Source organism: Manis javanica, chromosome 6, assembly GCF_040802235.1.
Source record: "Manis javanica isolate MJ-LG chromosome 6, MJ_LKY, whole genome shotgun sequence".
In the NCBI taxonomy this organism is placed as follows: Eukaryota; Metazoa; Chordata; class Mammalia; order Pholidota; family Manidae; genus Manis; species Manis javanica.
This window is the reverse complement of record NC_133161.1, coordinates 61951075-61976324: the sequence shown is the minus strand read 5'-3', so window position 1 is coordinate 61976324 and position 25250 is coordinate 61951075.

The window sequence follows — 25250 nt, the reverse complement described above, 5'->3', positions numbered from 1 at the left end:
TAAAATAAACACCCAACATGAAGCACAAGTTGGAGAAAAGTAGGTCATGCTTTCATACTTAGCAATCTAAGAAAAACAGAATAGAAAACTTATAAGTTATATGTACATAAACAACTTTTAACTAATTTCTTATGCTATTTCATAGGAGAGTACTGTCTTGGGGAGTCAGATAGCTCTCAAGTCCCTACCCTTTTTCTTATTTTAATTTAAAATCCCATGATCCATTCCCCTAATATGTAAAGTATTTAAAATTGTTAAGTATATCATATTTGCATTTGATTTATATGCATGACACACATATGGGTCTTCTGTTGTTTCAGTATTTGTTGGTCTGGTAGTTTTGTTTTATTTTCTTGCCATATACTTAAAGGCTCTCAATTAGATAGCATCCAGATAGGAAATATGACATTGAAGGGTCTGGGAATGTACTCCTTGGATGACATTTTGGTATAAAAAGGAGAAAACAGAGGGATTCTTGATCAACTTATAAATATTTCAAGAAAAGAAATATACACTCTGAGTCGCATCTGCTACAAGATGTTAAATTGGGCTCCTGAAGTAGGTTCTAGACAAGGATTTATAATGGAGGCCAAAAATCAGTGAGGTGACTCCTAAATCCCTCAGTCACATTGAATAAAGGTTTAAAGTAGAGTACTTTACAAGAATGGAGGGATGGGAAGCACTATCTCCCAACTTGAAGTCAATGAAGAGGAGCTATGGGTAGGGAAGAAGATTCACCGGAAAGGTTTTGACCTTAATTTGGAAAAACAAAGATGATGAGCAACTGGCTACCTTTCTAATAGAAGTCACAAAGGAGGGGTAATCCCATATGGGATCAACTGGTACTTGGAGTTTAAGGCACAGAATCTGTCAGGATTTTCCACAGACCAGATGCAGGCCACGTGAGGCAAGGAGCAGTATGGAGCCATCTAAACTCCTTCCCAGAAGGCCACTGGAAGAGGTGTAAAGACCTCAGCCAAAGAAGGAGTAAGTGACTAGTCAAGGGAATTGCTAAGTAAGGCTATACATTCTATGATTCCAACCATATGACATCCTGGAAAAGAAAAAACCTGTAGAGATGGTAAAAATAGCAATGATTGTCAGGGATAGGGGAGGTAGAGGGATGAAGGAGCAGAGCACAGATTTTTAGGACAGTGAAACTATTCTGCATAATACTGTAATTGCCAATATATGACATTATGCATTTGTAAAACCCATAAAAGTTACAACAGAGTGAACCCTAAGGTAAAGTCTGAGACTTAGTAAGCATATCAACATTCATTTGACAATTGTAACAAATGTACCATACGAATGCAAGATGTTAACAGGGAAACTTATATCAGGGAATAGAAGAAGGATATATGGGAATCTCTCTGTACATTCTACTCAGTTTTTTTTTTGTAAATCTAAACTCATCAAAAAATAAAGTCTATTAGTATTTTAAAGATATCTTGAAAAGAAAGCAGCTGGAAGTTGCTCAAAAAGATGGTACCAATCATTAAGGAGGAGGAGGTGGAGAGGACTGGAGAAAAAGCGAATCAATAGTATTTGAAGGTATGAGAGTGAGTAAAATCATTTGAAACATGGTTGGCATGCACAGGGAGATGAGTGCTTTGGAGATGTGTTTCACCCACCTGGCCAGTGGCAGAGTTCCAAGTGGCTAAGAAGCTTCCATGAGTGTCACTCTTGATCCTTCGTGAAGTCACAGATTGACTTAAAGGAAACTTTCCCTATACCTCTAGCTAAAATATTGACAGGGATCTCTCATTATCATAATATTCATTTTCCAAATCCCTGAATTTATACAACAGATTAGAAAACAAAACATCATTAACCCAAATATTCATAAGTGATTTGATGACCTATAAAACCCATTACCACTCTAATTTCCTCATTTAATATATTATCCACATTTGTTGCTCAACCTCTTTAATGTTCAGGCCCTCACTGATTGTCAACTGGAGTGTTGAAATGCTGTGCAAATGAAATTTAAATCAACTACAAAGTAAACCAGAAAACACAGCAAACTACCAAAAGTGATGTTGGAAAGTAGGTGGGCAAAGATAAATGGTGACACGTCAGAGTCAAATTAAAAACTGAGAGAATAATCTACCAAATGACGCTTCAGAAAAGAACAATTTGAATATCAAGACATTAATAAAGACCTTTAGCAAAAGAGGTAGTACTGATATCATATGTTTTTAAAAGGGATTTTCGTACTGACTGTGCTGTAGGACTCAGATATAGAGTGGAAGGCTCAGGCCTTACTTAATCCTATCAATCTGTTTGGGCAAAACAGTAGTATGAAAATACCCCAAGCTATTGTAAACTAGAGAAAATAAGTATTTGCATAAGTTTTTATTTTATTTTTAAGATGGTATTTTACTAAAGTCTGCTCTACCCCAGTACATACTATGACATTTTGATACTTATTTTTTTAAATATATTTATAGTAGTCCCTTTCTGATACAATTAGGTTTTGATAATAAGATCGCCACAATTACCCCGTACTTGTGAACACTTGCACTGTTCACAAATTTCTAGGAAATGTGGCAAAGAAGAGAACAAACCAAGCGCCTTGCTCTGGTGCTGGTGCTCTCCCGCCTGTAAGTCTCTCACCTCCTCTTCTCACTGCTCCTTACTCTCAGACAGCTTCAGCTCAGAGTCTGGCTAGCTTACGACCACATCTGATCAACTCAGCATTCTCGCTGATACCCGGCACCATTTTTGAAATGTTAGTTTTACACATTGATAAAAATTTAGACACTCTATGAAGGGTTTGTGAATTCAGTCCTACAGCATGGCAGGAGTACAATTTAATAAAATAGGTAGTCATTACTTCTGTAATTACAGTATAGTATTTTAACATAATAAAATGTTGCCACTGATTGATCCTCATCTCTCTTTCCAATCTGTGACTGTCACTATTATTGGCCCTGAAACGAACACAGAACTAGGGTGTGGCATCCATGCCTCAGGGAATTGCATTCTGGAGTTAGGTTTTCATGATTTACAATTATAAAAAAGTATTCATAGTTAATAATAATGTATTAAATTATTTTTTTAATTAACAATCACAATTTAGTGTAAAGGATGAGGGCTTCAGAAAAAATTAAGGACATTACAGAATAGTCAGAACTTATCTGACCCTTTAAAGATATTTTTATTAAAATACATACAACATAATACACAATCTTAATGTACAACTCGGTGAATTTTGACATGTCCATACAGATAACCATCATCCTCATCAAGATATTGAACATTCTTACTAATTTTTTCTCCCTTCACCTATTTCACCCATCTCCCTATCCCCACCCCCCACTGCAGCTACCTGTAAGAGATGTTTAAATAGTCAGAAAATTATGGAAACAAGCTAAGTGTCTATCAGCAGATAAAAAGATCAGTAAGATGTGATACACACACATACAAACACACAGCACACAAATGGACTATTACTCAGCCATGAGAAAGAAGGAAATCCTGCCATTTGCAACAGCACTGATGGACTTTCAAAGCATTATGCTAAGTGGAATAAGCCAGATGCAGAAAAGCAAATACAGCATATCACTTAAATGTGAAATCTAAACAAAAAGCCAAATTCATAGAAACAATAAAAAATGGGTGTCAAGAGCTGGAAGGAAAAGGAAGATGTTTGTAAAAGGATATAAATTTTCAGCTCTAAGATTAATAAGATCTTGTGATCTAATGTATAACATGACACCTACTAGTTGGTAACACTGTATAAATAACTGAAATTTGTGAAAAGAGAAGAACTTAAATGTTCTCACACACAAAGATAAATATGATAGGTAATGGATGTGTTAACTAGATGGACAGAATCCTTTAACAATGTATATGTATATAATATCACCATAACAAATACTTCAAATATCTTACAATTTATCTGTCAATCACATCAAAAAAAAAAAAGTGGGAAGAAAAAAGAGAACCATTTAAAAAGGAAAGTTATAATTTGTAAATAGAGGTACTTAATAAAATAGCCAGAAAAGAGAGTAGAGGATGTTTCAAATAATATTAACATAAGTATAAAGAATTAACATTAAAAAGTATAAAGAATTTTTAAAAGTATGGAAGAATTAATACAAAAATTATAAAGAAGACTGGCAGTTTCTAAGAGCAATAGGGCAATGGCCTGACAGAGATGGTATTTCATTAGGAAATAGGGAATACAAAGGGACAAAGGGAATATACAGTAAGTGGAGAGTTTTCATTACTTTTTTAATTAACTTATTATTGATATACACTCTTATGATGGTTTCACATGAAAAACAATGTGGTTACTACATTCACCTGTATTATCGAGTCCCCTCCATACCCCATTGCAGTCACTGTCCATCGTGTAGTAAGATGCCAGAGTCACTACTTGTCTTCTCTGTGCTACACTGTCTTCCCCACAATACTCACCACACCATGTGTACCAATCATAATATCCCAGCTCTTACTTCTTTACTACATCTGTAGTATGAAACAATGCTATTACAAAAATGATTTTCAAATTAGCAAGGTGTAAGGATCTGTTCAAAGAAGTACAATTAATGTTTCTCTGCCCCTGAAATAGTTCATTTCTGTGTCTTCTATAATTTGAATATAGAATCTTTTCTAACTCTTAAAAAATATAGTTTTAGAAAGTTATTTTTCTGTAAGAGATAAATACCTTATACACTATTTTCATCTCTATCTAATCTCAGAATTTGAATTTTGTATTTTGCCCCTCTGTCCTTAAAAATAAAAATCTTTGTCTCATTTTCTAGTCTATACAATTCCCAGCTTACAGATACCCATCTGCCAGAAGATTACTCCTTTCCTATTCCTACTCCTGTTCCTTCTCCAAATGCAGAAAAAGAAAGGCAGCTTGGACACGTCTATGATAGGTATGAATTTTTTTTATTGGTTTTCCCCATTTCCACCCAGCTCACATTTTTTAAGAGTCTCCTCTCCTGCCCAAATACCACTCCCCTTGACTTTCTTGGTACACTGTAGTTTAAAATGTACATACAATAACTTAACTGTCTTTATAGCTCCCTAGACATCTGCAGTTATTATAAACATCCTTATATTTTGCTCCTTTAGCAAGGTGATACCTTACAAAGCATCTCTAAAGGGTTTTGTATTCCTAAGAGAACATAACATTTTATAAAGCCTTTAACATTTATGTTGTATTTAACTTAAATTTAAGGGTTTTGTGATCATTATGTCACAGCTACAAGTAGGGTCCATAAGTAAATCATTTCCAAACAGTAACACCAATTCTAATAAATGCTTGATTTCATAATATCCTCTACCTTGTTTGAAAGGGCTTTTGGGCAACTTAGTTTATTCCTAAAAGAAGATTTGTAACTATTCAATATGTTCCATAGATGTTGCTCTGTTACTCAGAACTCAACACACTCCCTAGATATTCCACGAGTGTTGAGTGACAGCATGAGCCTCTAACCCTGCAGCTGTCCCTAGTCCCAATGATGAAAGCCTTAATAATTGCTCATTCAGAATTCTTCAATTCTAGCTAACATTTCCTTTCATTTTATGTAACTCTATTATGTTTTGTTCTGAAACGAATAAAATGTGGACTTGCATATTTGGAGAATAAAACTTATCAACCTTTGCTTTAAAGAATTTTTCTGGGTATGGGTTTGATTTCGGGGGCTCATTTGCTGAGATAAACTTTAAGGGTACATGTCTTTGAAATAATCATATCCTTTTATTTTTCCCACATTAATACATTTTCTAAGGTCTCAACGTTTGTTAAAACTGTCACTGGGGAACTCACAAATTGTTTTATCCAATAATTAAAAAGTGACTGGTCTTTTGTTTAGATGTGGCCAGACACAGTATGAAGTCTATCTGGAAGTGAGACTTTTAAGGCTGTTTCTACAACCAAAGCAAACTCGACAACTAAGGAACCTCTCGTTTGCACTCATTAGGAAATAAGATTCTGTAGAAAATTGAAAAACTATTTTATGTGTCCATTATTTAATGTCAAATAATATATCAAAAACTATTTCAGGTGTGGGATACAGTCTACCTTTACACGTTGACATAATTTTTCATGTTTCCAAATTAAAATGAAGACAGTTGTTCATATGTAAAGATGATATACTGGTCCTCTACCAGAGGTATTCTTGGAGAATGCTTCATTTAGGAGGAAATTACTGGGGTGCGCTCAGCTCCCTTTGTAAAAAAAGGCAAACATTTCTGACAGACAGTAAGGGTTAAGTGTAGAACAACTACAACCACATTTCTCATTCTTTACTCTTTGTCATCTCCTATTTTAATCATTATTTGAACTGTGAGAAACATATAAATTTATGAATTAATGTATGTACATAATAAATACTTAACTTTCAAACCATTTTAAAGAGGGAGTGCCAGTTAAGTAACATTTAAAATCATAGAGCTAGTAAATAGTAAAGGCAGGAATCTTAATCTTCAGTCAACAATCTTAACCACTATATTAGCAGCCTCCCCCACTTAATTTTTAGAATCCTTTGGGGGAAAAAAATTCTTTGACTATCATGTTCTGGTTCATAGCCCTGTCATCATTAAAGGAATCTTCAAAGGAGATTGGTAACAGGTGACCTAATGTACGCACTAACAGATATGCATGCTCTGTGTCAGTCCCTGATTAACACTTGAAAACATTATTGAGTTTAAGTGCGTATGTAGAACAGTCTACACAATTGCTTCTATTAAGATGGTTCTTTAGGGAAAAGAGAAACTCTATAAAGACTTGTCACATACCTTCCGCCAAAATATTACACTCTCGTACACACAGTTCTATATATGTTTATCCATATAACCAGGTACACACGATTTAGTCTTACAGTAGTTAGTCATTCATGTCTGTAGGGTTTGTAGAAGAAACAGAAGGAGCAAGAGGTCAGTAGTAAAATGTAAGTTGAAAAGTGCAAGGGTAGGACAGAAAGGAGAAAACTAGCTGGTAGCTACCATTTGTTAATAATTCCTGAGTGCTAGGCAATATTCTAAGTGCTTTATATATCCTCACAGTGATGCTTTGAAGAATGTATAAATATTCTGTTACTTTACAAATAAAGAAACTGAGCCTCAGGGATGATAACTTGTAGGTCCAAAATCACATGGTTAGGAATTGGTGAAGCCACAGTTCACATGCAGTATGTCACTTCACAGTCCAAATTGTTCACCCTTAAAGGGCTTGTTTCCTTTGCTTTTTTTTTTTACCAAAAGTGCAGCATCCTCCCTACATGTGACAGTATAAAATTTCCAGTATGGGACTCAAGGTGCTATCATGTTGATATTGATTTATGCTAGCAAGAACGTTACCTTTGTTTTGTAGGATAAATAATAATCACACATTAATGACAATGTAATTTTAAAAGAACGGAATGCAGCTCTGGATTCCTGAACAGCTACCAGAAGGTAAGTTCAATCATACCTTACATATATTATCACACATTAGCAACAATGTTTAAGATATTCATAGATGTCCCAGACACCTGTACTTAATATCTTATTTGGATCACCTAATTAAGTACTTAAGTCCCACAACTTCAGTCTGTTAGTTTCATGATGCATAATATCAAAGGGACCTAGAGACAAAATAGCAAATAGGAGAAATTTATTTTATGATGCATTTTACAGCCAATTTCAGGAACTGACATGGATGAACCACACATCTATCCTTTACTTAATGACCCAAATCTCCCTTCACATACTCCCAGTGATTTTAACATCACTACACATTAAAGATGAAAATTCCTGTGAAATTACTGATGGCATTTTTGTATTTGTCTCTAACAGCTTTCACTGTTACTTAGGCAGTTTCACATCAAGTCTGTAGCATGGTTGGTGAAATTAAGGGGAATTTTTACTGAAAAGATGTTTTACTTTAAATCATGGTGATTGAAGAAAGAGAAGCTTAATGAAAAGAGCTTAAAGAGTAGATGAATACTTATAAAATTTCTGGTTCTTATAGAAACTTTCAGAAGCTTCTAAGGAAAATGGAATGGTTATTTTATTCACTGCTTTATATCACAAAGGTACTATTTTCAGTAACACAAGTGTTAACAAGCATTTGGCTTATAAATCATTAAGCTCATTTTGTAAGTTAACAAATTTAATATCCTCTTTAGTTTAAATGTAGCCTAATTCAAACTGAAATATTTTTTCTTATAATATTTTAATTCATCCACAATCTGTTCAACTACTTTTAAACTGATTTCCAGTGTTGCCATTATCACTTATTAAACAAAGAATTTATTTGCTATTCATAAAAATTCTCAAAGGTTAGATTTTTACAGGTAAATGAATTTCTATGCATATATAGTTTGTACCAATTATAAATAAATTAAGTTATTTTTAGTATATAATCCAGTAAACTCCTATAATGCTATTTAATAAAAATGGTATACCAAGAAGTTAGTAAATTTGACCAGTACCATATGACTCAAAACTACTTGAGTTTATCAGAATTTGAACATTCAAGTACATATACCACATAACAGACTATTTAAGATATCAAGCCCTGAAATTAAAGTTATAAGTGAACATTATTAACAAATAACTGAAGAATGCTGGCTCAAATTCCTTAAAAACTGTTTTTCCCACTCAACAAAAGTCAAATCCAAAAAATGTTGAAGCATATTGAGAGTTTTATAAAAGACTGCCATATTCCACTAAAGTAAAGAACTGTTAATAATAATTTAAAAATCCTATGGCTTTTCCCCCAGGTGATTAACAAATGTTCTTACATTTTGAAGTAGAGTTTTATAGCTCTAAATAAACTAATTTACCTAAACGATTTAAAAATATTTCCAGAAATGATTTTAAAATTTTTCCTACACCTTCATGAAATAAGTTTACTATTTTAAATTAAGCTATTACACCAAGCCACTCATGGAAAATTGACCAAAATCAAACATCTTAACAATACAAACAAAAGGAAAGACATTGCCACAGAGTCTTAACTTTTCTGGGTTTCTTTTCACCATGAAGAATAAAAATGTATACTTAGGTTTTAGCTTCCAGTCCTGGCCTGACCTCAACCTTAGATTCATCTATAAAATGAGGGAGTAGGACTATGTGACCTATGAGTATACTTTAACTCAAAATTATATCCCAAGCTTGTTTTAAGCACTTGCTTTCAAAAGACAAGGTGGTACAGGAAAGATACAGGTTTAAAAAATATAGAATCCTATACATTTATAACATTTCCATTAAAACTCTTTTTCCTGCCCTTCAAAACTTGGCTTTTTTTTAACAAACAAATAGCTTATACTTTGAAAAGATAATGATAATGTATATCCCAATATGAGAACAGTTGAAAATATAAAAAAGATTCTTCCAAGTTTGTACTGATCCTCTGACTCCCATGCTTCGCAATTTTTTTTTTTAGTCTCTGCAGTTTAAGAGCTAAGAAGTTGTGGAGGGAAAATGAACACAGATTTGCACGAAGTTGTTTTGTCAGATCCTAGTGGTTACATATTTGTAGAGAAATAAGTATCTCTGAAACTATATTTAGAAGGCTAGCAGAAACAAGAAGATCAAAGTGCTAGGTACCTTTTTTCTTCTTAAAGAACAGAAAAATGCACTACGGATATTCCCTGTTTATCTATTACAGCTCAATTTGTGTGGCTAAACAAGTCATTGTGTGGTACTTGTGAGCTAGGTGCTGCCTTCTTTGGGTGCTCTACTGAGGGCATTTTGCCTGGTGTGCAGACACCTGTTTTTGTAACTTTATAAAAGGTTAACAGGAAGCACCAAACTTTTGTGCTTATGAGGTTATCATAGCCCATCTACACATGTTTAGCACCTTCCAAAACACATATCACTCCTCTGGAATTTATTATTTGTCTCTTGTTTCCCAATACTTTGGTGTATTTGCCTCCTCAGAGCACCAAAAATTACAAAGCCAAATAAAACAAAACTGCTATTACTTCTTATATGGTCACCATTTGAGGATGAACCTGCCTGATGTTCAAAGCCAAAGGAATGCTTCTGAGATTTCAAATGTTGACCCACCACCGCAAGCACCTTTGGTATTGGCTTACTTGCAAATCATTCTCTGGCATTTGGATTTGGACTTCCATGTCATCTGACCTAGAAATGTTGGCTTTGCCTTCTTTTCAGCAATTACACTCCCTATTTAACTTCATCAGAATCTTTTTTTTTCCTAAAACTAATTTTATAAAAATGGCCAACAGAGTCCCTGATTTGTGACACAATTTTTATTACTACACATTTAGCTGTACCTTTAAGAAGCTGTTGTATTATGTTTACTATTGAAGGAGTCAGAAAAGATTGGTTAGGGAAGTTGCAGCTTCCTTCCCCTATACTGGGAGCAATAGCCTGAATCAAGGGGTCCGCAATTAGACAAGCTTATACTTTTGGTCACTGCTGTCTTCTAGCCCAAGCTCAGAAATCAGTTGATTTCTGTTGCCTCAGCAAGTCATTCTGGTAATTCAGCTTAACAGATATGGAATTAGTACCTACTTGAGTCCACCACTGAACTAGGAACCATGACATCTGTGTAAAAATAAATGACATTAATAGATCATTTTTGCTTACATCATGTCAGGCACTATTAATACTTATCTATTTCTCACAATAAGATTTCAAATAGATACTAATATTGTGCTCAGGTACTCAGAGAGAAACCAAAGCTTTGGACAGATTAAGCATGTTGGCCAAGATCCCACAACTGAGGGGAGTCCAAGGAATTCTCATGGAATAACCATTTTATTTACAAAGTTGGAATCTTTAGTGCACATAAAGCACTTTCTCCCACTTTCTGTCAACCTCCTTCTGTGGGCTAGATCTTTTTCACTGCTCCTAGATAAGACCTCAGGAAGTATCCACAGTTTTATAGTTTCTTTCACTCAAAAGAATAATCTCATTCCACTAGTTAAAATGTCCACTTACTATAATAATCAAAACCTGAAACTTCACAGAAAAGTAAAACATCTGCTTTTCCCATTTTGAGCCATTTCAGGTTGAGAAGCCTGGAGTGGTAATGAGGGTAGGTGCTTTCTCCTCCTCCTCCTTGCCCCCTTCCTAAACTGTGTGACTCAGTAGGAATTGATCAGGGGAGAGGAAAGGGGCAGGTGCCATGGTTATGTGGAAGCAGGGGCCTCTGGGTAACAGCAGGACAAGTCCTGACTCAGGGAAGAGGAACACATTTGTCGATTTCTCAAAGGTCCAACCACTGTGACTGCTGAACTTCCTCTGACATGGAATATTTCTTTCTCTGCTGGTGGATTCCACTTGCCTCTCTGCCCCTCCAGGGGTCTGCCGTTGGTCCTCTTGGGTGTGACACTTCTCAAATGGCTTCAAGTCAACTCCTCCCCAAGACTCAACAATCAAACTTACACATTCTTCCCCCACCATATATATCACTGCCGTTTACCCCTAATGCAGCATTCTAGCTCTGTGGCCAGGCAGAGGCATCTCCATCTCATCTTTTCAGGCACATGTGAGTATTAATCTCTAAAACTCCAAGAAACACTATCAGGCCCTGCAAATGGATGCTCTGAAGCATCTCCACCTTGATTTCAGGTGAGGGAGAACATTTCTCCTCCTTCATAAAACACTCCCTACCATTCCTCCATGGGAAAGGGGTGGAAGCTCTGATCATTTGGCCCAAACAAGCCTTCTCCATAGGTCTCAACATCCTCATCAAACCTCTAGCTTTCCTCAATATATCCTCCTAGTAACTGATAAGATCAAAATTGAAAAGTATATTTTCACTACCTTCTTTCCTAGTCCCACGTGGGTGTTATAGATCAGACTTGGAATGTACCCGATCCACTGGCACAATTCTTGTTTTCCTTAGTTGAAATTCTCCAATCTAATTCCCGGTAATGATACCTTAGAAAGAGGTTAAAGGCAGAATTTCCCCAACTGTAACCTTGAAAAACAGCTGAAGAACATGTTTATAGAATCCAATCTGCAGACTATCCAGATTTAAGCAATCCCAAACAATATGTCATCAAGGGCTGAGAAATCTTGACCAAATTATTAATATTAACCAGAAAAAGGGATTACCCCAGTCCTTCAAAGTCCCACAAATATATGTATATTCATCCTCTAATCAAACAGAACAAATTTAATATTTTTGTCAACTTCACATAAATTTACATATGTATATTACAGCAATCCATATAAATACTATGTAAGAATTTGTAACTATGGCCTACTAATAATAAAATACCTTAATTAAATGATCAAAATTATTCATAGATACAAATGATTCAAGGTAAATGTCAGTGAAATAAGGAAAAATAGTTCACATTTTAAGGCTGAGAAGGGGCTCAGGAGAGCCCAATTTAAATGGAACAGCTCATTCAGGCAGCCTGAGACATGTAAACCAAATTAAAGTTAAATGCTTAATTAACTTATAAAGTTATTTCCATGTAGCCCAGTTAGACTTTGATTTTTATAAATCTAGGCCTGCACACAGTGAACTTAGTACATGTGTGTCATGCTCATGTGCAGACAAAAATATTTCATCTGAATGACATTCCAAATACAGCTTAAAGGTATTCACCACCAAACTTAAAAGTAATTTTTACTACTTTTGTGCTAAAGAAAAAATACGACTAATGGAAAACCTCTAGCAGAAAAAATTTTAAAAACCCTCAGGAGTTTATTAAGTTAAATGATAACTTACCCAGTCTCCAGTCCAGAAGGATTTGAGGATTTTCTGTTTGGGAGGAAATAAAGAAAACTTATCAGAACCACCTGGAAAATACCTTACCTTCATCTCCATCCAGTCTACCTTAAGCTGTTGGGAATGGAGAAGCCAATTATGACTGTACAGTGTGAAAATATAGCTATACAGCACATGCCCACCAATCAAACCACGTCTTTTAATTCTAAACCTACTTGTCTAGCCAGTGGATTTCAGCCCCAGGCAAGTTCACTCTTGATTCGGTGCCACCAAAAATTGACAATGAAAGTTTTTGGGGTGAAAGGGCTTATACCCAACTTAATTCCCAGGGTGTCAGGTCAAGCATTAGAATCCTGTCCACCTCAGCTCGAGTCTGTATGCAGCAAACGGGTCTCCGTCTCCAGGCCTCTCTGCCCCTGCAGCCGTCCTCATCTCTCTCCTAGGCGCTGCCACCGCTCCGGCCTCTGGTCTCCTGCAGCCTGCAGCCCAGAGCACTGGCAGAGCTTTTTATATAGTCAGTAATAATACATGCCAGCAGGTACGCAGTGAGCAAGCAGACCAGAGTCAGGTGAGAATCGTGGCCGTAGCATCTTTCATTTTCTCAATAGCACCCCAAACTGTTAAGTGAATTGTTTTAGACCAGTTAGTAAGCAATGCTCCAAAGATTTTTTCATATAATAGTCAACTTTATTTCTAGATATATGCAAGAAATAGAAGGAACTTATTTTAAGTTATTGAACGACTTACCCTGCTGTCCTTGTTTATAAGCCCTGTTTCACCTGAGCACCATTCTTCCGTTAACTATGCGTGCTTATCTAATGAGAACTCCCTAAATTTTACTCTGGACATGAGCATCATTTTTCACTGAGTCTAACTTCAGGTCCTATTTGCTCAAGGGAATAAAAGGTGACAGCTTGGATTGATAAAACAATACCATATACGCACTAATTTAAAGTATTACTGTTTCCATCGCGTCCAAATCTCCCCGCAGCCTATTCCATTGCTCCCCCACCAAGGGGGGTGGGACGAGGAACTGTTTTGGAACTTTCAGTTCTCGGCATATTGTCTAACTAAACAGACAAAACTTAGGAGCAACAGTGTGCACTGTGGGTTCTAGGTAAAAACACAGAACAAAAAAACTGGGCGGAAAGCTGAGATCCTGCTAGGCAGTCGCGACCGGGCGCAGTGGGGCTCCCGGAGGCGCCCTCAAGCAAAGGAGGGGTGGGCCAAGCTGCTCAGTCTATGATGCTGAGGGCGTGAGGTGGCGGGGCCGAGGGGTGCAGCCTGGTTCCTGGAGCCAGCAGGGCTCCGCACTCACCACAAGTGCTCGCGCAGAGCGCACCTGCTGGCTGCTCTCCCCGAGCGGCGCCAGGCGTCGGCACCCCGCGCACCTGCCGTCGCGGGCCGGGCCGCGTCCGCGCTGCTCCAACGGCGAGGCAGCCTCGCGGACCCTGTGCGCCGATCTCCGCGCGGCCTCTCGGGTCCGGCCCCGGCCCCAGCCCCTTTCTGTGCACGCTCGTCAATGCCCCAACACCCACTTCCCTTCGCAAGGGTCCCATGAGGGCCAGTGGCCAGGCTCGCAACCCAAGCCCCATGTCCCAGAGCCCTCCTGGGTCCTGGGACCAGCGCCCACTGTACCGTCTAAGGGCACATGCGCCCCTGAGCGCCTGAATTTATCCAGAGTCAAAGCCACATCGTCCCCAACTCCTTCCGACCCCCACCCCCGCCACCCAAATAAGGTACACAGAACAATCCTACATAGAATACACACCCTTGTATTCCTGTTTCCTTCCCATGCTTACCTTTTTAGATTTTCTTTTTTACTTTAATTTTCCCTATTTTTTTTTCTTCCTGACTGTCCTTAGTGATCTACAAAGGCCAAAAGCCACCACCAGTCTGATCCCCCAATACCCTTGATAGAATATGTTTCAGATCTAATTTCTTAAGAGCTACACAGGTTGTTCTACTTTTGAAAGTGGCAGGTGAAACTGATGTGAGTGCATCACTTGAGAGCCACACGCTGAACCCTTGGCTTTCTTTAACCCTTATTTCAATCTGCCTCAGTGAAATTTCTCCTTCTCTATCTTCAGCCCTCAGTGAATAGGCTCTTTTTAGGTAACCTTGAAATTATCACCCATTGAACCTAAGCCAGGGTTTCTCAAGCTCATCACTGCTGACACTTTGAGCAAGATAATTTTTTGTTGTGGGGCCTGTCCTGAGCATGGCGAGATGTTTTTGCCCTTTAATGACCAGATACCCAAGTGAAGGTTAGGTTTATGGTGATAAACCTGAATTCAGTCTTCAGACTACAGCTAATGCATTCTGTGACTGTGGGTGCCTCTGGAAGCTCAATCGTCTCATACCAACCCCTACTTTGAGGATCAAAAGAAGATACACGGAGAAGCTCCTCTGCTGATGGACTTGAAAGATACCTCATCAAATGTACCCCCAAAATATTAAGAATATAGAAAATTTCACTTTCTTAATTAGGAATATGAGATTTTAAAAATAGTTCTTTTAATATGCTTTTTATGGAAGTATGTGGTTAGCAGAAGTAGACAGAGATAAATGAACAAACAAGGGAAGCCTATTTGTTGCAAGGAAGGAGAAAAGAAGGAAGTTGAAATTCAGGGTTTCTCCCAGTAGAAAAATTCAAAGGACTTATTGAGACTATGGACACCTGGCAGTTCCTCACTAAGAACTTTTTCTTCATTTCTCTTCAGGCAACGGGAAAAGGATAGACAGGGGCAGAAAATAGGGGGTAAAATATATTTTACATTAAAATGACTAGATAGATGGTAGGTAAGCTTCAGAACTAATCAAAAGAGTTAAGTAAGAAAATTAATAACTTCAATGTTTATAGCACCCTGCCTCAAATTCCAACATCTTTTGGAATAGTGAATCTCAACCCTGGCTACATATAGATACCACTTATATAGTTTTAAAAATAAGAGTTCCAGGGTTCCAACCCCAGAGATTCTAATTTGGAGGGTGAGGCCTGGAATTTGTTGTAAAAGCTCCCCAGGGATTCCAGTGTACTGCCAAGATTGCAAACAATGGTTTTAGGATTATGGCCTTAAAAAATAAGGAAAAAAAAAAGAACAAGAAAAATCAGATTAAAAATAAGCAAGAGTAGAAATTTGGAAGGGTAGAGTTACTTATATGCTTTAATTTATACACTTAAAATTTTAATTTTAATTTGTAAAATAATATTGTATTTTTGCTTCCATTTTAGCAAAGACAGTCTATATAAAAAATGTAAACACTAAACAAATCCAAAAGTGTGTTCAAAAGAGAACACAATATGATCAAATATGATTGACATTATCAACACATATAAAGTTTAACATCAAAAGATATATATCTTATGGATCAAGAAGAATTGCAAGATTATGTCTATATATGGAGAAAAGGAATTTTGAAAAGTATCAACAAACTGGGAAATTTGTCAGTTTCTATTAATTAAACATACACCTACTCTATGACCCCAAAATCCTGCAATTAGCATATACCCAAGTATATGTACCAAAGGAAAAACAACACAAATCTTTGTACAAGAATATCCAGAGCAGCTTTATTCATAGTAGCTCCAGGTATATGCTGGAGTCAGATTGCAGATGCTCACAGGAAATTTTGCAAGCTTATTGTTAAGCCATGCAGTTTGAAATTGGTCATAGCCAAAGTATTTATACCAGGGGAATTGCCAAATAGTACAGATTAGTGTGTTCTCCCTACCCCAGCCCACTTCACCCCCAACCCCAGCCAGTGTACCAGCATACCATTGAATAGCTCCAAACTTGAAACTATCCAAATGTCAACTGACAGGAAATGAGATAAACAAAAAGTGGTATATCATAAAATGGAGTACAAAAGACAATAAAAAGAACAAATTACTGGTGCAATAACATGATTGAATCTTAGAAACATTATGTTGATTGAAGGAAGTCAGGCCAAGGGAATACATAACCTATTATTATGGAATTCAGAACACTGATTACCTCTAGAGGTGAAGTGTATAAGGGGGCATGGAGAGATTTGATAATGGTGGAAATATTCTACATTTTGACGTAGGTGGGAGTGACATGGTTATATACACATATAAACATTCATTGAATTGGATACTGTATATAAATTATACCTTAATAAATGAAGATTAGGGTTTAAAATATGTTTATTAAAGAGCTAAGGCGTTTTTGAAAAAGTTGGCCAAAAAAATCAGATACATGTCCTGTTGGGTATTAAGATATAAATACAAGAGTAAAAGCTTATGGAATAAGCACAATAGAGAAATAACACAATGGAAAGAATACAGAGCCCAGAAAGATATAAACATTGTTTTGATACATGATAAATAAGCCTTTACAAAGCAAAGAGAATGTTAAATAGATTATGGAGAAAAAACCAGATGTGATTACACAGAGGAAAATAAGACTGAATCATCAACTGACACCGTAAGTAATGGCCAGAGTGTCTTTGTGACCTCAACCTGGGAATGTACTTATTAAAGTAGACCCTGCCACTAAAAATCATGTCAAAAATCGATGTGTTCAGGTAGATCAAAAGTGAAGACACATGAAAACAAACAGAAAAAGGAAGCAGGCAGATAACAGCCAAGAAGATGGCAATTGGAGAATATAACTCTTCCCGGGACTAATGTCTGGAACTGTGTTCTTTAGCACAGTAGCCACTAGACACATGTAACTATTAAATGTAAATTAGTTGGAATTAAGTAAAATGAAAAATTCACTTCCTCAGTGCCACTAGCCTCATTCTAAGTGCTCAATAGTATTAGCACAGATATAGAAAGAACACTTCCATCACTGCAGAAACTTCTAGTGTGCAAGGCAACTGTAAAATGTAAAACAAGTTTAGAATATAGAAGCTTCTGCAACTAAACTGGAAAAGGATAGCAAACATAACAGAAAAACTGGCAAAACAATTAAAAGACAAGATACAGAAGGAGAAACTCATGCAGTTTATATGTAAATGAGTTGCTCAAATTTACTAGTAATTTGAGAAATGCAAATTGTGAAGATATACTTTTACATCTGTTGAACTGGTATAATACCAAGTATTTTCAAGGATGGAAAGAACTAGGAATCCTCACGCACAGTTGGTTAGAATATAAATTTTTCTGGTTTTACTGAGAAGTAGTTGGTCAGCATGTAGTCAACTGAGTAGGTATATAAATTCTGCTCTAATGGCCTCACCTTAAAGAAATGCAGAGTTTCACAAAGGTATTTATACAATGGTATGCACTACCGTGTTGTATGTAGTTCCAGAAAGTTGAAGGCATATACATAATAAATCTATTCTTCTGGGAATGGATAAGCAAAATGTAGTGGATGCTCACTGTCAGATACTCTGAAGGAATTACCCACAATTCACTAGGTAAATCTACATAAAGAAACATGAGTATGTAAGTATATTTTTGAATATGCTATCAATATATATTATAAAAAGTATCAAGTAGAATAGACTATTTACAAAAGTATTCATGTAAATTAAAACATATATACTAAGTATATAATATGTATATAAAAATATGTATAAATGTATACATGAATGTACATGTTGAACATACACATATAATAACAAGCCTGTATCAGGGGAAAGAAAATTAGAGTGGAGACAGGACAAAGGGGAAAACAAACCAAAGAACAACTTAGAAAAGAAATGCATAGATCAATGGAAAAGAGTATCCAGACTCCAGAAATTCGACCATGCATATATAGGCAATTAATATTCAACAAAGATGCAAAGTGAATTCAATGGAAGATAATAGTCTTTCAACAAATGGTGCTGGAACTAATGCATACCTCTGTGCATTAAGAAAAAAAAAGGAAAGGAAAGAAATAAAAACTCTAAACCCATACCTTGTACACATATAAAAATAATTCAAAACAGATCAGAAACTTAAATGTAGAAACCTAAAACTATGAAATATCTACAATAAGAGAGCAGAAAAATCTTTGAGACCTTGAGTTAAACAAAAATATTTTCAATATATAACCAAAAGCATAATCCATAAAATAAAAAATAAAGTGATAAATTAGATTTTCTTAAATTAGGAAATTGTGCCTTTTGAAGATACCATACCACAAATGAAAAGGTCTACTTCAGAGTGGGAGAAAATATTTGGAAAACATCTGACAAAGGACTTGTATCTGGGCTATATAAAGAACTGTTAAAACTCAATAGTAAGAAAACCCAATAGAAAATGGGCTAAAACAGTTTAAACAGACACCTCACTAAAAAAGGTATATAGATGGAAAATTAACACCAAAAAGAGGTTCAACACAATGTCATTAGGGAAATGAGAATTAAGGCCACAGTGGATTGTGATTAAGCAAATATTACAATGGTGGCAATTAAAAGACCAAAAGGCCAAACTGTTAGTGGGATGGGGACACTTGCACAAAGCTAGTGAGATTGTAAAATGGTGTACATCCATTCTTTAAAACTGTTTGACATTCTCTTTAAAATGTAAACATCCACCTGCCATATGACCCAGCCATACCACACCTAGGTGTTTATAAGAAGAAATGAAACATTTGTCCACCCAAAGACATACATGATTGTTCATGATAACTTTATTTGTAGTAGACAAAAACTGAAAATGACCCAAATGTCCATTAATAAATGAACTGATAAACAAATTTTATACACTGGACTACTACTCAGCAATAAAAGGTACTACTGATACTATACACTACATACAACATGGGTGAATCTCAAAATAGTTATGTTACAACATGGATGAATCTCAAAATAGTTATGTTTCATGAAAGAAGCCACACACAAATGAAAGCACACTGTATAATTCCATTTATTTAAAAAACCTCTAGAAATTGCTTACTAATTTTTGGAGACAAACAAAACAAAACAGATCTGTGCAGAGAAGTGACCAGTGTTTACCAATAAATAATACAAGTTGGTCAGGGGAATAGTAGTAAAGCATGAAGAATATAGCCAATGGTTCTGTAACATCTCCTATGTTCACAGATAGTAACTGCCCTGGTAGGGAATGAGGATTTAATAATACTGGGAACTGTTGAACCATTGTGTTGTATACTTGAAATCAATATAAGATTGTATATCAATTATGCTTCAATTAAAAAAAACAGATCTGGGGGTGGAGCCAAGATGACAGCATGAGTAGAGCAGTGGAAATCTCCTCCCAAAACCACATATATCTATGAAAATATAACAAAGATAACTCTTCCTAGAATAAAGACCAGAGGACACAGGACAACATCCAGATCACATCCACACCTGCGAGAACCCAATGCCTTGCAAAGGGGGTAAGATACAAGCCCCGGCCAGGCGGGAACTGAGCGCCCCTCCCCCCAGCTCCCTGCGGGAGGAGAAGAGTCGGAGCAAAGAGGGAGAGGGAGCCAAGGACTGCTGAACACCCAGCCCCAGCCATCCGGACCAGATCGCACAGTGCATGCATGGGGTCCTGGATACTAGGGAAACAGGACAGCAAGACCGGTGAGTGGGTACCGGAGGCTGGCACTGGAGAACAAAAGGAAAGCAAGCGGCCATTTTTTTTTTAAATTTTTTGTTGTGTTTTGTTATGGTGAGAGCTTTTTGGAAGTCTTAAAGGAACAGGGACCCCAATACTAGGGAAACAGGGCAGCAAGACCAGTGAGCAGGTACCGGAGGCTGGCGCCGGGTACCAGAGGCCAGCACCGGAGAACAAAATAAAAGCAGGCAGCCATTTTTTGTTGTTGTTGTTGTTGTTGTTGTTGTTTTGTTTTGGCGAGTGCATTTTGGAAGTCTTAAAGGGGCAGGGCGGGCCACATAGTCCAGAGGTAGGGAACCCAGGGATCCCTGGGCACTCTAACCCCCTGGGCAGCATGGAGCATGGAGGCAACTTATGGAGATAAATAGCCTCCCGGCTACTCCACCTCCAACACAACGCCACCATTTTGGAGCAGCAGCCCGAGCCAGGCCATGCCCACAGCAAAAGCGGAGATAAACTCCATAGCAGCAAGGCAGGAAGCAGAAGCCCTGTCTGCATGCAGCTACCCAGCACAGGTCACTAGAGGTCGCTGTTCTCCCAGGAGAGGAAGGCCACAAACCAACAAGAAGGGAAGTCCTTCCAGCCATCACTGGTCCCAGCTCTGCAAACTATTCCTATCACCATGAAAAGGCAAAATTACAGGCAAACCAAGATCATAGAGGCAACACCAGAGAAGGAGAGAGCCTTAACCAGTCTTCCTGAAAAATAATTCAAAATAAAAATCATAAACATGCTGACAGAGATGGAGAGAAAAATGCAAGAGCAATGGGATGAAGTCCGGAGGGAGATCAGAGATGCCAGGAAGGAGATTACAAAAGTGGAACAAACTCTGGAAGGATTTATAAGCAGAATGGATAAGATGCAAGAGGCCATTGATGGAATAGAAACCAGAGAACAGGAACACATAGAAGCTGACATAGAGAGAGATAAAAGGATCTCCGGGCATGAAACAATATTAAGAGAACTGTGTGACCAATGCAAAAGGAACAATATCCATATTACAGGGGTACCAGAAGAAGAAGAGAGAGGAAAAGGGATAGAAAGTCTCTTTGAAGAAATAATTGCTGAAAACTTCACCAAACTGGGGGAGGAAATAATCGAACAGACCATGGAAATACACAGAAACCCCAACAGAAAGGATCCAAGGAGGACAACACCAAGACACATAATAATTAAAATGAATTAAAATGGCAAAGATCAAGGACAAGGAAAGAGTTTTCAAGGCAGCTAGAGAGAAAAAGGTGACCTATAAAGGAAAACCCATCAGGTTATCATCAGACGTCTCGACAGACACCCTACGGGCCAGAAGAGAATGGCATGATATATTTAATGCAATGAAACAGAAGGGCCTTGAACCAAGGATACTGTATCCAGCATGACTATCATTTAAATATGATGGTGGGATTAAACAATTCTCAGACAAGCAGAAGTGGAGGGAATTTGCTTCCCACAAACCACCTCTACAGGGCACCCTCCAGATGGGAGCACTCCTAAAAAGAGCAGAGGAAAAAACACCCAACATATGAAGAATGGAGGAGGAGGAATAGGAAGGGAGAGAAGAAAAGAATCTCCAGACAGTGTATATAACAGCTCAATAAGCGAGCTAAGTTAGGCAATAAGATACCAAAGAGGCTAACCTTGAACCTTTGATAACCATGAATTTAAAGCCTGCAATGGCAATAAGTACATATCTTTCAATAGTCACCCTAAATGTAAATGGACTGAATGCAGCAATCAAGACACAGAGTAACACAATGGATAAAAAAGCAAGACCCATCCATATGCTGCTTACAAGAAACTGACCTCAAACCCAAAGACATGCACAGACTAAAAGTCAAGGGATGGAAAAACATGTTTCAGGCAAAAAACAGCAAGAAGAAGGCAGTGTTGCAGTACTAATATCAGACAAAATAGACTTCAAAACAAAGAAAGTAACAAGAGATAAAGAAGGCCACTACATGATGATAAAGGGCTCCGTCCAACAAGAGGATATAACCATTCTAAATACATATGCATCCAACACAGGAGCACCAGCATTTGTAAAACAAATACTAACAGAACTAAAGAGGGAAATAGACTGCAATGCATTCATTTTAGGAGACTTCAACACACCACTCACCCCAAAGGATAGATCCACCAGGCAGAAAATAAGTGAGGACACACAGGCACTGAACAACACACTAGAACAGATGGACCTAATAGACATCTATAGAACTCTACATCCAAAAGCAACAGGATATAAATTCTTCTCAAGTGCACATGGAACATTCTCCACAATAGACCACATACTAGCTCACAAAAAGAGCCTCAGTAAATTCCAAAATATTGAAATTCTACCAACCAATTTTTCAAACCACAAAGGTATAAAACTAGAAATAAATTCTACAAAGAAAGCAAAAAGGCTCACAAACACATGGAGGCTTAACAACATGCTCCTAAATAATCAATGGATCAATGACCAAATCAAAATGGAGATCCAGCAATATATGGAAACAAATGACAACAACAACACAAAGCCCCAACTACTGTGGGATACAGCAAAAGCAGTCTTAAGAGGAAAGTATATAGCAATCCAGGCATATTTAAAGAAGGAAGAACAATCCCAAATGAATGGTCTAATGTCACAATTATCAAAATTGGAAAAAGAAGAACAAATGAGGCCTAAAGTCAGCAGAAGGAGGGACATAATAAAGATCAGAGAAGAAATAAACAAAATTGAGAAGAATGAAACAATAGCAAAAATCAATGAAACCAAGAGCTGGTTCTTTGAGAAAATAAACAAAATAGATAAGCCTCTAACCAAACTTATTAAGAGAAAAAGAGAATCAACACAAATCAATGGAATCAGAAATGAGGATGGAAAAATCATGACAGACTCCACAGAAATACAAAGAATTATTAAAGACTACTATGAAAACCTATATGCCAACAAGCTGGAAAACCTAGAAGAAATGGACAACTTCCTAGAAAAATACAACCTTCCACGACTGACCAAGGAAGAAACACAAAACTTAAACAAACCAATTACGAGCAAAGAAATTGAAATGGCAATCAAAAAACTACCCAAGAACAAAACCCCGGGGCTGGACAGATTTACCTCGGAATTTTATCAGACACACAGAGAAGACATAATGCCCATTCTCCTTAAAGTATTCCAAAAAATAGAAGAGGAGGGAATACTCCCAAACTCATTCTATGAAGCCAACATCACCCTAATATCAAAACCAGTCAAAGACCCTACCAAAAAAGAAAACTACAGACCAATATACCTGATGAATGTAGATGCAAAAATACTCAATAAAATATTAGCAAAACAAATTCAAAAGTATATCAAAAGGATCATACACCATGACCAAGTGGGGTTCATCCCAGGGATGCAAGGATGGTACAACATTCGAAAATCCATCAACATCATCCACCACATGAACAAAAAGAAAGACAAAAACCACATGATCATCTCCATAGATGCTGAAAAAGCATTTGACAAAATTCAACATCCATTCATAATAAAAACTCTCAGCAAAATGGGAATAAAGGGCAAGTACCTCAACATAATAAAGGCCATATATCATAAACCCACAGCCAACATTATACTGAACAGCGAGAAGCTGAAAGCTTTTCCTCTGAGATTGGGAACCATACAGGGATGCCCACTCTCCCCACTGTTATTTAACATAGTACTGGAGGTCCTAGCCACGGCAATCAGACAAAACAAAGAAATACATGGAATCCAGATTGGTAAAGAAGAAGTTAAACTGTCACTATTTGCAGATGACATGATATTGTACATAAAAACCCTAAAGACTCCACCCCAAAACTACTAGAACTGATATCAGAATACAGCAAAGTTGCAGGATACAAAATTAACACACAGAAATCTGTAGCCTTCCTATACACTAACAATGAACCAATGGAAAGAGAAATCAGGAAAACAATTCCATTCACAATTGCATCAAAAAGAATAAAATACCTAGGAATAAACCTAACCAAAGAAGTGAAAGACCTATACTCTGAAAACTACAAGTTACTCTTAAGAGAAATTAAAGAGAACACTAACAAATGGAAACTCATCCCCTGCTTGTGGCTAGGAAGAATTAATATCATCAAAATGGCCATCCTGCCCAAAGCAATATACAGATTTGATGCAATCCCTATCAAATTACCAGCAACATTCTTCAAAGAGCTGGAAAAAATAATTCAAAAATTCATATGGAAACACCAAGACCCCGAATAGCCAAAGCAATCCTGAAAAAGAGGAATAAAGTAGGGGGGATCTCACTCCCCAACTTCAAGCTCTACTACAAAGCCATAGTAATCAAGACAATTTGGTACTGGCACAAGAACAGAGCCACAGATCAGTGGAACAGATTAGAGACTCCAGAAATTAACCCAAACATATATGGTCAAGTAATATTTGATAAAGGAGCCATGGACATACAATGGGAAAATGACAGTCTCTTCAACAGATGGTGCTGGCAAAACTGGACACCTACATGTAGGAGAATGAAACTGGACCATTGTCTAACCCCATGTACAAAAGTAAATTCAAAATGGATCAAAGACCTGAATGTAAGTCATGAAACCATTAAACTCTTGGACAAAAACATAGGCAAAAACCTCTTAGACATAAACATGAGTGACCTCTTCTTGAAGATATCTCCCCGGGCAAGGAAAACAACAGCAAAAATGATCAAGTGGGACTATATTAAGCTGAAAAGCTTCTGTACAGCAAAAGACACCATCAATAGAACAGAAAGAAACCCTACAGTATGGGAGAATATATTTGTTAGTGACAGATCCGATAAAGGCTTGATGTCCAAAATATATAAAGAGCCCACATGCCTCAACAAACAAAAAACAAATTATCCAATTAAAAAATGGGCAGAGGAACTGAACAGACTGTTCTCCAAAAAAGAAATACAGACAGCCAACAGACACATGAAAAGATGCTCCACATCACTAATTATCAGAGAAATGCAAATTAAAACTACAATGAGATATCACCTCACACCAGTAAGGATGGCTACCATCCAAAAGACAGACAACAAAAAATGT